This window comes from Apium graveolens, chromosome 8 (genome assembly GCF_009905375.1).
Source record: "Apium graveolens cultivar Ventura chromosome 8, ASM990537v1, whole genome shotgun sequence".
NCBI lineage: Eukaryota > Viridiplantae > Streptophyta > Magnoliopsida > Apiales > Apiaceae > Apium > Apium graveolens.
The window spans coordinates 128,901,583-128,914,505 of record NC_133654.1 but is presented as its reverse complement, the minus strand read 5'-3'; positions in this window follow the sequence as shown (position 1 = coordinate 128,914,505).

Here is a 12,923-nt window from a genome sequence, read left to right as displayed (position 1 = left end):
TAAATAAATTTGAGGTATTTAATACTTCGTAAGTGGACATCGAGTCCCTTGGAATAAAATAAGTACGGACTTTTAATGGTCCAAAATATCTCCGGAATGATTCCCGATTTTTCGTTTTAAAACTCTGACCGACTCTCGGTCTTATAATCATACATCACGCTCATGGTGGCGTTAAAATATTGTACGACATATATACATCATAACATAATCGTTATTTATGCGAAAACTCAAATACTTAGTATCATGGCAAGCATAGTATTTATGCAAAAGATAGTAAAATAATCCTTTCACAACACAACAGTACATGGAGTTGGGTTCGTAAACTTTCCTGGGTACTTCGAGGTGGAGGATGCTCTAGGGTCCTCTCGGAAATCTATAATCATAAACACATATCGTTTCATTAGATCCCGCTCTTATTTATGGCGACTCGTACATACGCTTCCTTTTAATCATTCTCGCAACTAATTTTACTCGTATAGCTGTTAATGGACTCTATTTATTACTCTTAAAAATTTCATGATCTTTGAATATTTTTAATTCGATCATTTCTATTTCCAAAGTTCGTTAATCATAGCAGTTTTTGTCGCGTAAATCACTTTTACTAAAACGGTCATAATCTTTGATCCGTAAATCGGAATCAAGCGATTCAAGTGCAGAAAACTTTTACTAAACGATCCTTATAACATTTTCTATCATAATCAAGTGTTATATTTCAAGAAACTACAGTTTATACATTCGGGAACTTCTGCAGAAACTTAATCCGAGTTTCGTTTATGTCTTAAATCATTATACCACCACCAAAAATTATCAAATCATCATCCCAACACTAAATCCTCTCAAGAACATCATGTTCTTGAGGAAACAATCATCAACCTTAGAACTAATTAACTAAACATCAAGATTACAACAAATCAACCCCTAAAACTAAGTTTATAACTAGGATTTCAAAGGTTCTTGAAACTTAAACCTTAAATAAATATTGGTCAAAGATTTATACCTTTATTGAAATCTTGAGATGTGTTCTTGATGATGGTGGAGTCTTGGGGATACTTGGTTGGGTTTTTGAAACCTAAATCAACCATTAAAATCAAGAAACCAAAGAAAAGTTACTATTCATACTATTCATTATCACTTTTCTTGAATTTATTTCACCCATCAAACCTCAATAAAATGAGCACAAAAATTTATCTTACCTTAGTTTAGGATGTATGAATCTTGGGAATTAATAGTGGATTTTTTCCATGGCTAGAAGTGGGTGTTTGAGTTTTGAATTCTCCCTTTTTCTTGAAGAAGCCGAATGGAAGAAGTATGGGGGAGAGAGAGAGAGATATATTTTCTTGCTTCTTGAAATGCTTCTTGTGTAAGATTGTGTTATATGATTTTGTATATATATAATAGTACTATTAAATATATGCATATCTTGGCTAGCTTCCTAGGTTTCCAAGCTAATCTATCTAGTTTAGGTTCTAGTTTTATTATTACTAGCTTGTAGGTCATCATGCTATCTAGTTTAGGTTACTATTTGGTAACTTAACCATGGTTACTTTCTTACCATATTTAGCTAGTTTAGTTAGCTTGGTTTGATACGTTTATTTATTCGTTTACGCGTTTGCTCGGTTGCTTATTCATTTTCATAATAAATTCTTATAAAGGATTCGCGGTGTAAATTCTTTCTTATACGTTATTTATGTTTGAAGTATCGTTCTTGGATTTCAATTTGTAGGATTTTAAAATTTTAATTATATTATAATTCCCGTAATCCTTGATGGTTCGTAGATGCGGTCATTTTTCAAAGTTCGTTTTCTTCGAAAAGTAATAGCGTTGACATACACTCATTTGGTACGTATAATCACGTTATCGATTCTGAAACTTAATTTCTCATGCACAACATAGTGTGGGATAAAAAGTTTTATCCCGTCTGTCTGGGTTACTATTCATTAAGCATTTTACAAAGTCTCAAAAATTCGAGTTATTATAGTCTTCCCTTCTAAAAAGGATTTCGTCCCGGAATCAATTAGAAAACATGTGGGGATATATATTCCTCATTACGTCTTCTAGTTCCCAAGTTGACTCTTCAACATTCTGATTTCTCCACAAGATTCTAACCAGCTTCACAGTCTTGTTCTTAGGCACTTGTTCTTTCTGGTCCATTACCCTTACTAGTTGCTCAATGTAGGTCAGGTTTGGTTGTAAATCTACTTGCTCGTACTCTATCACATGTCACGTATCGGCATGGTATTTCCTTATAATTGACACGCGGTACACGTTGTGCACTTGTTGCAGATTAGGAGGCAATGCGAGCTCGTAAGCTAGAGGTCATATTTTCCTCAAAATCTCAAAGGGTCCTATGAATCTGGGACTTAGTTTCCCTTTCTTTCCAAATCTCATCACTCCTTTCCATGGAGATACCTTCAACAACACTGAATCTGCTACTTCATATTCTCTATCTTTCCTGGTCTGGTCGGCGTACTTCTTTTGTCTATCTTGAGATGCTACCAGTCTCTTCCTAATGAGTCCCACCATATCTCTGGTTTGCTGGACTAACTCCGGTCCTAATATTTTATGTTCTCCAACCTCATCCCAATATAAGGGAGAGCAACATCTTCTTCCGTAAAGAGCTTCATACGGAGGCATACCTATGCTAGCGTGATACCTATTGTTGTAGGCAAATTCGATCAGGGGTAAGTGGTCATTCCAATTCCCTTTAAAGTCGATGGCACATACTCGCATTATATCTTCTAGGGTCTGAATAGTCCTTTCCCTTTGCCCATCAGTTTGGGGTGGTATGCGGTACTCATATTCAGTCTGGTGCCTACACACTCCTGGAAGCTTCTCCAAAATCGAGAGTTAAATCTTGGGTCTCAATCTGACACTATAGCAACAGGAACACCGTGTCTTACTACAATTTCCTTCAAGTAATTATCCACTAGTTTGTCTACGGTGTACTTTTCGTTGATTGGCAGGAAGTGCGCAAACTTGGTTAGTCTATCTATGATAACCCATATGGCATCATGATTGGTTTTCGTTCTTGGTAGGCCTGTCACAAAATCCATGACTATATGCTCCCAGTTCCATTCCGGAATTTCCAGGGGCCGTAATAGTCCACGCGGTCGCTAATGTTCAGCCTTCACTCTCTGGCATGTCAAGCACTTGCTGACCCACTCTGCTACTTCTCTCTTCATGTTAGGCCACCAATAATATTCCTTAAGGTCATGGTACATTTTTTTACTTCCTGGGTGGATTGAATATTTGGAGTTGTGCCCTTCGTGCAGCAGCTCATCTTTTAGTTCTTGCACATTTGGAATCCAAATCCGGGATGCATACCTCATGATCCCTTTCGCATCTTTCTTGCATCTGACTTCCTCACCGGTCAATGTTTCTCTTTCTTCATTCATCTTCTCTTCCTGACACACTCGTATCTTTTTAGTCTATTTCGGCACTAGCTTAATCTCGAATAATCCTTCTGATCCCTTACCTGTTATTCTCATGTCAATATCCATCTTTTCAAATTCCTTTACTAACTGTTCAGCTGTCATTATTATTTTGAGTCTCTCCTTTCTACTGAGGGCGTCAGCTACCACATTGGCTTTACCCGGGTGATACAAAATTTCACAATCGTAGTCCTTAATCAGCTCTAACCATCTCCTATGTCTCATGTTCAATTATTTCTGAGTGAAAATATACTTGAGGCTCTTTGTTGGTGAGACTGCATAGCTGTATAAACAGTTACGTGATAACTCAACACAATAACAACACTAGAACATGACAGGTTAATACTACGTCTACACAAGAAATCAGGAAGAATGAAGACAAGGTAAATACAAGGAATCAGAAGATTAGAAGAAGGCTTGAAGTCTGTTTATAGGTCACTGAAAGAAGTTCATTAATATGTTCATGCCTCAGTGAAGAATAAAGGTTAAAGACTTTCAGGGTTTCAAAAATGATGAAGATTCAATGAATAAAGTGCTACCAGAAGATTTCAGTGTATTGGCATTGATTGAAGATAGACAATGTATGAAGCATAGGAATTTGAAGAATCGAAGACATGGTATAGACAGAGGTTAAAGAAGACAGCTGCAGTCTTGAAGTCATACTCACTAACAGGAGTTCATTTATATGTTTAAGCGTCAGTGAAGAACAGTGAATGAAGTATTCAAGATTGTAGTAGCAATGAAGATGTTGTCTAAAGTACCAGAAAGGATTCCAGTGAAAGTACAATTGATTGTTGACAGTCAGTGTTAGAAATAATGGATATTCAACCAATCTATATCAACTCAGAAACACAAATCAAATTGAATTAGGTTCTCTCAATGCTAGTTGTTTGTGAATCAGACCAGTGCACCAAACATCAGTATACAAGAAGGGATTTTAATTTAATTATAGAAGAAGGTGTTGATACATTGAAGAATGGTTTGACAAGAGCACGAATATTCTAAGTCATAACAGTCTCCTACATGGTCGCCATAAAGCTATATACAAGAACAATCTATGGTCGCCACAGAACTCGTCGCCATAGAGAATTTCTCTAAGGCAACACAGTGGTCGCCATAGAGCCTAGTCACCAAAGAAGAAGACACAGTGGCTACATAGAACTCTGTTGTCACAGATTTTTGTCGCTACAGAAAAGGCAAAAGGGAAACTCTGTCACCACAGAGCTGTCGCCACAGAGAAGGCACAAGGGAAACTCTATCGCCACAGAGCTGTCGCCACAGAGAAGGCACAAGTGACTCTGTCGCCACAGAAAGCACAGGGGATGTTGGTCGCCACAGAGCTCAGTCGCAATACAGATTTTCATTGATTAATTTGCAGAAATTCAAGGATTTGTGTGGACACGGAATTGCCACCTGTCCAATTGAATTGATATAAGTCTACACTTTGAAGCAGAAGAAAAAGTGAAGAGTTCTGTTCATCTTCTCTCTCACGGGAGGTGATGAAAATAAGAAACAAAGAGAATACAGAGAAGCTCAACACATTGATATCCGTTTAACTTCTCACCGGAGAAACGTTATAATGCCCGATTTAACTCTTGTATATTCATAGGGGCATTATAATCGTTATCCAGTAATTAAATCCTTAGACATTCAAAAGCTAGATCATTGTATAGGATTTGATTTGTAAATCTTTGTAGAAGCTAGGAAATTTGTTGTTCTTAGATTATAGCCGGTTAATTTATTTACCGGAGTGTAGCAACACCCCTCGAGGATTTATATACGAATATATATTTCCCCGAATATCTTGTGTTCCTTGTTTTTATCGTTTCAAACACTATTTCTCTCAAGAATACGAAACCACTAACCGAGCACTAAATCTTTATCCGCTAAAGATTCGAAAGAATTTTTAATTTAGTGATTATCATATTCAGCCCCCCCTTCTACGATAATTCGGGACCTAACAATTGGTATCAGAGCTTGTTAATCGATATACAGATCAGATCCGGTGTGTCAACCTAAACAATCAAGTTCTCATGTTTTCAGATTTTTTTAATTTTCAAAAAATATCAACTCTTGAGATTTTTGAATTTTAAATAATTTGGACTTAGCCATAAATTAAATTAAGGGTACTCAAGGATTGGTAGACTCAGGATTCCTCCGGGCTTTTAAAGTGGATTTTAATCTTTTGAAGAAAATAAAGACCATGTGCAATTCATACGGAAAATTTCCGAACACGGAAATTATAGATAATGGTTTTCTTACTCCGATGGAATTGATTTTAAGACCTATAGAAGAAAATTATGGAACTTCCTCAAAGGCTTACTCCATCGGATACCACCGGGTTTTCAGACGTAGGAACTGAATAAAATTTCTATGGGTACAATTTCTCTCGAAGATTTTAAGACAACTCTATGATTCCAGATTATACAGACACAGAGTGGTTTGTACTAATGCTACATTTATCCGGGAATCAATGAGATCAAACAGGCAGGAATTGTGGAGGTTAGAGAGAATAGTGGGGACATACAGATATCTTAGTTACATGCAGTTAAATTGGAACCTCGGGACAGAATGTAGGAGTCACTGATAGTTGAATCAGAAGGAGCTCAGGTAGAAGTACTTGAGGGACTGGACGTCAGGGCAGTGTTTCACTTGTCAGGGAAGTTTAGTCACATCAGATTCACAAGGAGTACATAAGCTATATCCAAGGATCAAGCCTATCTATTCCAAAGCAGAGATTCTTACAGATTCAGTTCAAGGGGTGACTACAAGACTGAGATTGGGACATTAACAAGATTTGATAGCTACAGGTTTGACAAGCAATATGTGTCAAGTAACTATCAGGGGTTTTGCTACAACAGAACAAGAAGCTTGACAAACAAGGATGAGTAGGGATTTAGTTGAAGAGTTGAGACAAAGGTGGAATGTTTTCGTAGGAAAGCAGCCAGTCAAAACCTATAGTGCACGGGAAAGAGTTGGGATGGATCAGATGACGAGAATAATGAATATCTTGCTTTCATAGCAACCTCTGAAGATGGTCCAACTCACATATCTCAGGTTTCAAATTCTTGAACCACTGCAATATTTTGTTTTCAATACTCAATACATGATAAGATCTTAGTGTTTAAATGTTTAACACTCGCACAAGCATGATAGCATCACACATAGATAATGCTGAACTAGTTCACTAGATTATTTTCTGGTAACTAGGATTGATGTTTAACTTGCGCATGTTACTTTAGATGATCTTAAAATAATTGTTTGAACATTCGTTGAACATGATTAATTACTTTAGTGAGATATATGTTTTCTAGCATATAAGACCTTTGTCTATGCATATCTTCTGTATCCTATTACAATGTGATTTATTCATTTGATCTGAATTGTTTGTTAAGATGTATTAGTCTATAATTAGATTGAGATAGCTAGATGAGATACATCAACAAGATTGGACTAGATAGAATTAGTGATTTATTTTTTTAATTCTGTTTGTTCCATATCATGCATATCTTGCTTAATTCTTATGTGTAATGGTTCTGAATGAATGCCATATTTTTTTAAGACAATGCTTGCTTATTCTTTATGCCATGTATGTATCTCTTAGTACTTGCATTAATTGTAGAAAAAGCATGATTAGGATTACAATAGGGTAAAGACTTCTAGTCCTCCTTATGAAATGTTGGAATCATTTTCCCCTAGCCTAGAGAAAAATATGTCAAGGGTATTAAAATGGAGAAAATGGTCAGTCAAAGATAAGAATTAGCATGATAAGGTTGCAGATGTTGTTATCTCTGTTTATAGTAAAATCTCTGATCCATCTGGACCCAAACTGATAAGTTGGGTACTAAGAATTGTTAATCCATTTGTGAGTGCAGGACATAACAGGTTAATTGATTCATATGTATTCTTGGTAATTCATACTCAAGGCATATTATCAAAGAAAGAGCCTCACAATCACATGTGATTAACAAAAGCTATTCCGTCAATAATCTTTGGAGACAACAGCAAAGGTTTTCATTACGGGACAAGCTATACAGAAAAAGGGATGTCATCATGTATTGAACAATTGGTATCACTGATAACAACTAATTATTGGAGTCATTGATAACAATTGAAGCAACTTCCTTGCTGGAGAATCAAGGCACAAATCCTCTTATTAGACAGTTCTGCATCAAAGAACAAAATGCCAATTTAATGAAGGATTAGTGTCTCATTTGAAGCAGGAAGATTGAGAAGCTTGCTCTTCTTAGAGTAAGGAAAGAATATGCTCGTGGCTATACTATCTGGAAAGGTGAAGTCAATGGTTTCTACTGTAGAGCTTCATCTGATAAAAGTTTAGCTGTGGCATTAGAAGCTCTCACCCTTGAACATCAACTCAAGGAACTCTTTTGTGAAAAGGGGTTAGTGAGAGGACTGCCTCATCTGAAATTCAGAAAGACGATAAATGTGAGGCATGTCAGAAAGAGGAGTCAAAGACAACATCACATCAAAGTAAAGATATACCTTAGTGATGGTGGTTGACTACTCTTATTAAACATACTTGTTGTTCGTGCATTCTCAAGACAAGACATCACAGATGGTGATTGATCATATCAGAAGATCAAGCTGGAAGCAACTGTAAAAGAAATGATCTTGTGGTCAGATAATGAGACTGAATTCAAGAAGCAGTTCTGATTAATATTTGTAACATCAAGAACATTCTGAGACATATTCAGCACAAGGAGCTCCGTGTCAGAATGGAGTGGTACAAAGGAAGAACTGGAACTTGATTAAAGCTATAAGGGAAATATCAAACTAATCAAGACTTCCTAAATACAAAAGGGCTGGAGCAGTCAATACAGTTTGCAACAAGTTAGATCAAGCCTTGATCAGGATGTATACATGAAGACCACTAATAAGTTAATGGCCAACATAAGCAAACACTGGATAACCTCAAAGTGTTTGGATAAAATGTTCTACAGTTAGGATATTTTCCATGGCTACTCAGTGGAGTCTACAACCTACAAGGTGTTTGTGGTTGATCAACAGAAGATGATTGAAAGTCTAAGTGCACAGTTCAACAACTCCATGCTCCAAGCTGTTACAGGAGAAATTAATGGTTTTGATGATTCATATGCAAGCAGTGGAATGTCAGTGTATAACACAACTCATTATTTCAATAAAGCCAGTCAGCAAGGGTAAGGATTTTCAGGAAATCCCAGCAACAGCTTAGGGGGAGCAAAAGAAGGATCAACTAATCAGACACAACACCACATTAAAAATTCAGAGGACACAACAAGAACATATCTGCTGAGACAAAGGGTTTGATGTTAAATCTATTCCCAGAGTCTAGTTCTTAAGTAATCCAGATGGCGGAGTAATGATTAGCCGGGATACTGAGTGCGAATGATTATTTCTCTAGTTTTCTATGTGAAGAAGAAACTAAGAAAGTTACAAAAGCTTTGATAGATCCGGATTGGTTGGGTGATTGCAAAGCAAAATGAACTCAATCAGTCAGCAAGCAGATTGTAGGGAAGCTGGTATCCAAACCAAATGACAGTATTGTAATTGGTACAAGGATAACCTGAAGTCAAACTGGATGACAATAGCATTGTTACGAGGGATAAGGCCAAACTGGATGCTAGGTTATTATCAGGAAGCAGTATATAACAGATAGCACCAGTAACGAGACTTGAGGATATTACGACATATCAGGCACCTGATGCACATTACACTTGGAATTGGACTCTAGTAGATGTGTACACGTGCACTCCTGGTTGGTGAGTCAAAAGAGGAATTCAATGCACAATAGTTCATGGACTTTGCAGTTGCAGATCTATTGGACTACGTATATCTCTTCTTCACAAGCTCACTTCAGGTTGGTATGAACTAGTATACTACTCAAGCAATCGTCAAGGACATGGTATGACACTCTAACTGAAGTTACTATTTAATATGAACAAGTAGAGTCGTCATATTAATAACTCTCTTATCATTAGGCACACACATATTGTTTTATATGTGCAGTGATATAATGATAATGTTATATGCTGGTCTACTAACAAAGACTTGTGCAAGATTATTTGCTAAGTTATTACAGAGTAGGTATGGAGGAGCCTGTTGGAAAGGTTGTAATTCTTTTTAGGATTACTTTAAGCAAGCCATTAGAATAATTCTTTTAGGAGCTCAAGCAAGCCAAAAAAACTATTCTTTTAGGAACACAAGTAAACTAAAAGAATGATGGCAATACAAGTAAGTTAAGGATCTTTTGAAGATACAAAATTTGGAAGATTCTGAACATGCCAAGACTACTTACCAACAAAAACCACTAAAGCTTGATCAGTGCAACTCAGGTATAATGACAAGCTATAGAGGTATGATGAGCTCACTCTTTTACTCAAATGCTAATAGACAACATGTAATGTTCTCAAGATGCCAATGTGCAAGGTTCCAAGTGGATCCTAGAGAATCCAATCTTATAGCTATAAACAAGATTATTAGATATCTTAAGGGACCATCAACTCTTGGAGTAAAGTACCCTAAAGATATTATGCTTAACATGTTTAGCTATATAGATACAGATTATGCAGGTTGTAAGAAAGACAGGAGAAGCATCTCTGAAGCTGTCAACCTAAGTGACAGGAGAAGCATCTCAGGAAGTTGTCAACTTCGTGGAAGAAGATTGATTTCTTATTATGAGAAACAACTTCAAATCCAACAACTTTAAGAACACTCTATGACAAGGCACCTTCACACCAGGTATCATTACTTTAGAGAGCATGTCTTTTAGTCAAAGAATCACTTGCAGAAACACTTATTAAATCACTTGTTAAAGTTAATTTTTCAAGACTGGTTTGTAAGTGTGGGATATCATTCATTGCATATTAGCTGGAAATCCCATCTGTAAGGAATTCTTCATATGAGTTCACAAAGATTAAATCTTCAATATTTAAAGGACTTGTGAATTTATCAGTAATCCAGTACCTCGTACTTAGTGCTAATATCTTGATTATCATGATTGCAATGTCATATACATTTATGGTAGATAAGTATTATAGCATTAAGTTTGAATATTATTTTAATTGATTTAAATTATGACTATAGACAATTCCATTCCATATCAGTCCCATAATTTGAATTGTATTAAAATAATATGCAGCATAGTTATTTGTATCATGTACGAATAATTGTGGTACTTTTAGTATTAGTAATATTATTTAGAATTTTTATTCTAAGTAATCAATATTTATTTCTAAAATCACTGATATTGAAAGTTGAAGTATTTTCTAAGTCATGTGTATAAAACTCTCAATATTTTATATTCTTAGAAAGTATTTCTAAAATTACTAATTATCCAAAGAGTGATTACCATGTATATAAGTCATATATCCTATTGGTGATTATTCAAGGATAATTATAAATATTTAAGTGTTAGTATCTAACTCATAGATATTTAGTATTTATTTATTTAATATTTATGTTGGGTAGTTTGGATTATGGAAATTGAAGCAATTCAATGATGTTATTAATTTGCTCCATAATTCATACTAACTTAAAATAAATAAGCAGCATGATTGATTATAACTAAATCTGTAAACAATTGATATCTAGTATATTAATTGTAACTTATGTGTTATAAGTTAATTATGAGATTTTGGTTTTAGTGAATTTAGCAATGTTTATATCTCAAGAATTCACTGAAATCAGAATATAATTGTAGCATGATTAGTTGTGTGTAAATTCTTGACTTATATCAGTTAATAATATTTTGTTAAGAGTTCAACTATGAACTAATTGTGAAGTATAAGTATTTGTGACATTACTTAGAACTCCTCTAAGTAATCAATGGTTATCTTCAGTCACTTATACTAATATAAAAAGTGTAAAAATATCTCTTGAAGTACAACTATGGTTAATGAGGATTTTGCCTTACTAGAAGTAACCATATGTTGTCAAGTTAGAATAATTTTTTATACTTACTTGTAAATTCCTAAACACTTTGATAATAGATGCAATACTCAATGGATCAAAGTATATGAAACTTAGAATACTTTTCTAAGATTGCAAATAAGTCAATGTTGGTAAATGTTGCTTTATTTATCAAACCAATATTGTCTAAGATATTACAATTGTTAGGAGTTAACAATTGTATAGAATATGAAATTGAATGCTGATATCTTTTTGATAGATAATTGGTATTTAATTCATTGATATCTTATTTTAATATTTAAAATAGGATGCAACATAATTATTAGTATCCAAAGTACTTGACAAGTATCAGACAATGGTATATTGTTAATATTTTGTTGCAGATAATTGTGAGATTTTAAGTTCTAATGGATTTATATGAGTTTCTATATCTGACAGATTCACTACAATTTGAAATTAGTAGCATAATCATTCTTGTTAAGATTATTTATCAACAAACAATTTTGTTGATTATAATCTTATGAAGATAGATTATGGAGCTTTTGATATGAATGAGAATTGCTTAGACTTTACCCTAAGTGATCAATGCGTTTATAAAAACTCATTCATAATAAAAGACAAAATCTTTCTTTCTATTCTTAATACTGCTAGGTCATCAGTCTATGTCTTATCAAATCATTTATCTTTTTAGGCATAAAAACAGACTCATGCACTCGAACAGTTTTAAGAGAAAAATCAAACTTCTTTCTACATTGGTGATTTCTTACTTCATTAAAATCTTTTGAAATCACTATTGTACATCATTTCTCTCAAAAGATTAAATGCATAATTTTCACTCTTTATAGATCTTAAGTGCATTTTATCTCTATATTGCCATATGCTCTGTGATGCAGGTTCAGCTTCCAATGACATTCTTTCATTTGATAGTCATAAGGTTGAAAACCCACAACTTCTATCCCAGACTGGAAAGACAAACACAGAAACAGAACCAACCAACACTCTCTTACCACTAAAATGAAGTACGAATAAGCGTGAGGGAGAAAGTGTCTTAGTGCACCATATAAGGAAGGTTCTGAAGTCAACCCAGTAGTTCTGTCTCCTACAAAGTTGAGATATATCAAAATTGAGACAACTGCTAGCCCCCATACATCTTCTCAAAAAGATGTAATGGCTGAAAAGGCACAAAAACAGTTACTAGATTCATCCTCTCAACAGGGTGCGTCTATTGAAATTCGCCTGTCGGCCAGGGTATCCGATGTAGTGTCACCACCTCAAACATAAACAATTTTTGATGCACAAGGTAGGTTACACACACAAAGGATGAGTTGACGAAAACAAGAGTTTCGACCATTTTACGGTCAGATTCGATTGTTCAAGGTTCTTTAATGGACCAATTACCTTTACAGGTGTTAGGAGAGGATAGCGATTCGATAGCCATATGTCAGTGGTTAGTGTCTACCACCCCAGGACTAATAAACCTGGATGCATCTGCGGATAGTGGATCTGACATAGGTGCAGATCGGCAACTTGTTGACAATAATTCAGATATTACCTGATAAGTCACAAGGAAATGTCTTAACATAC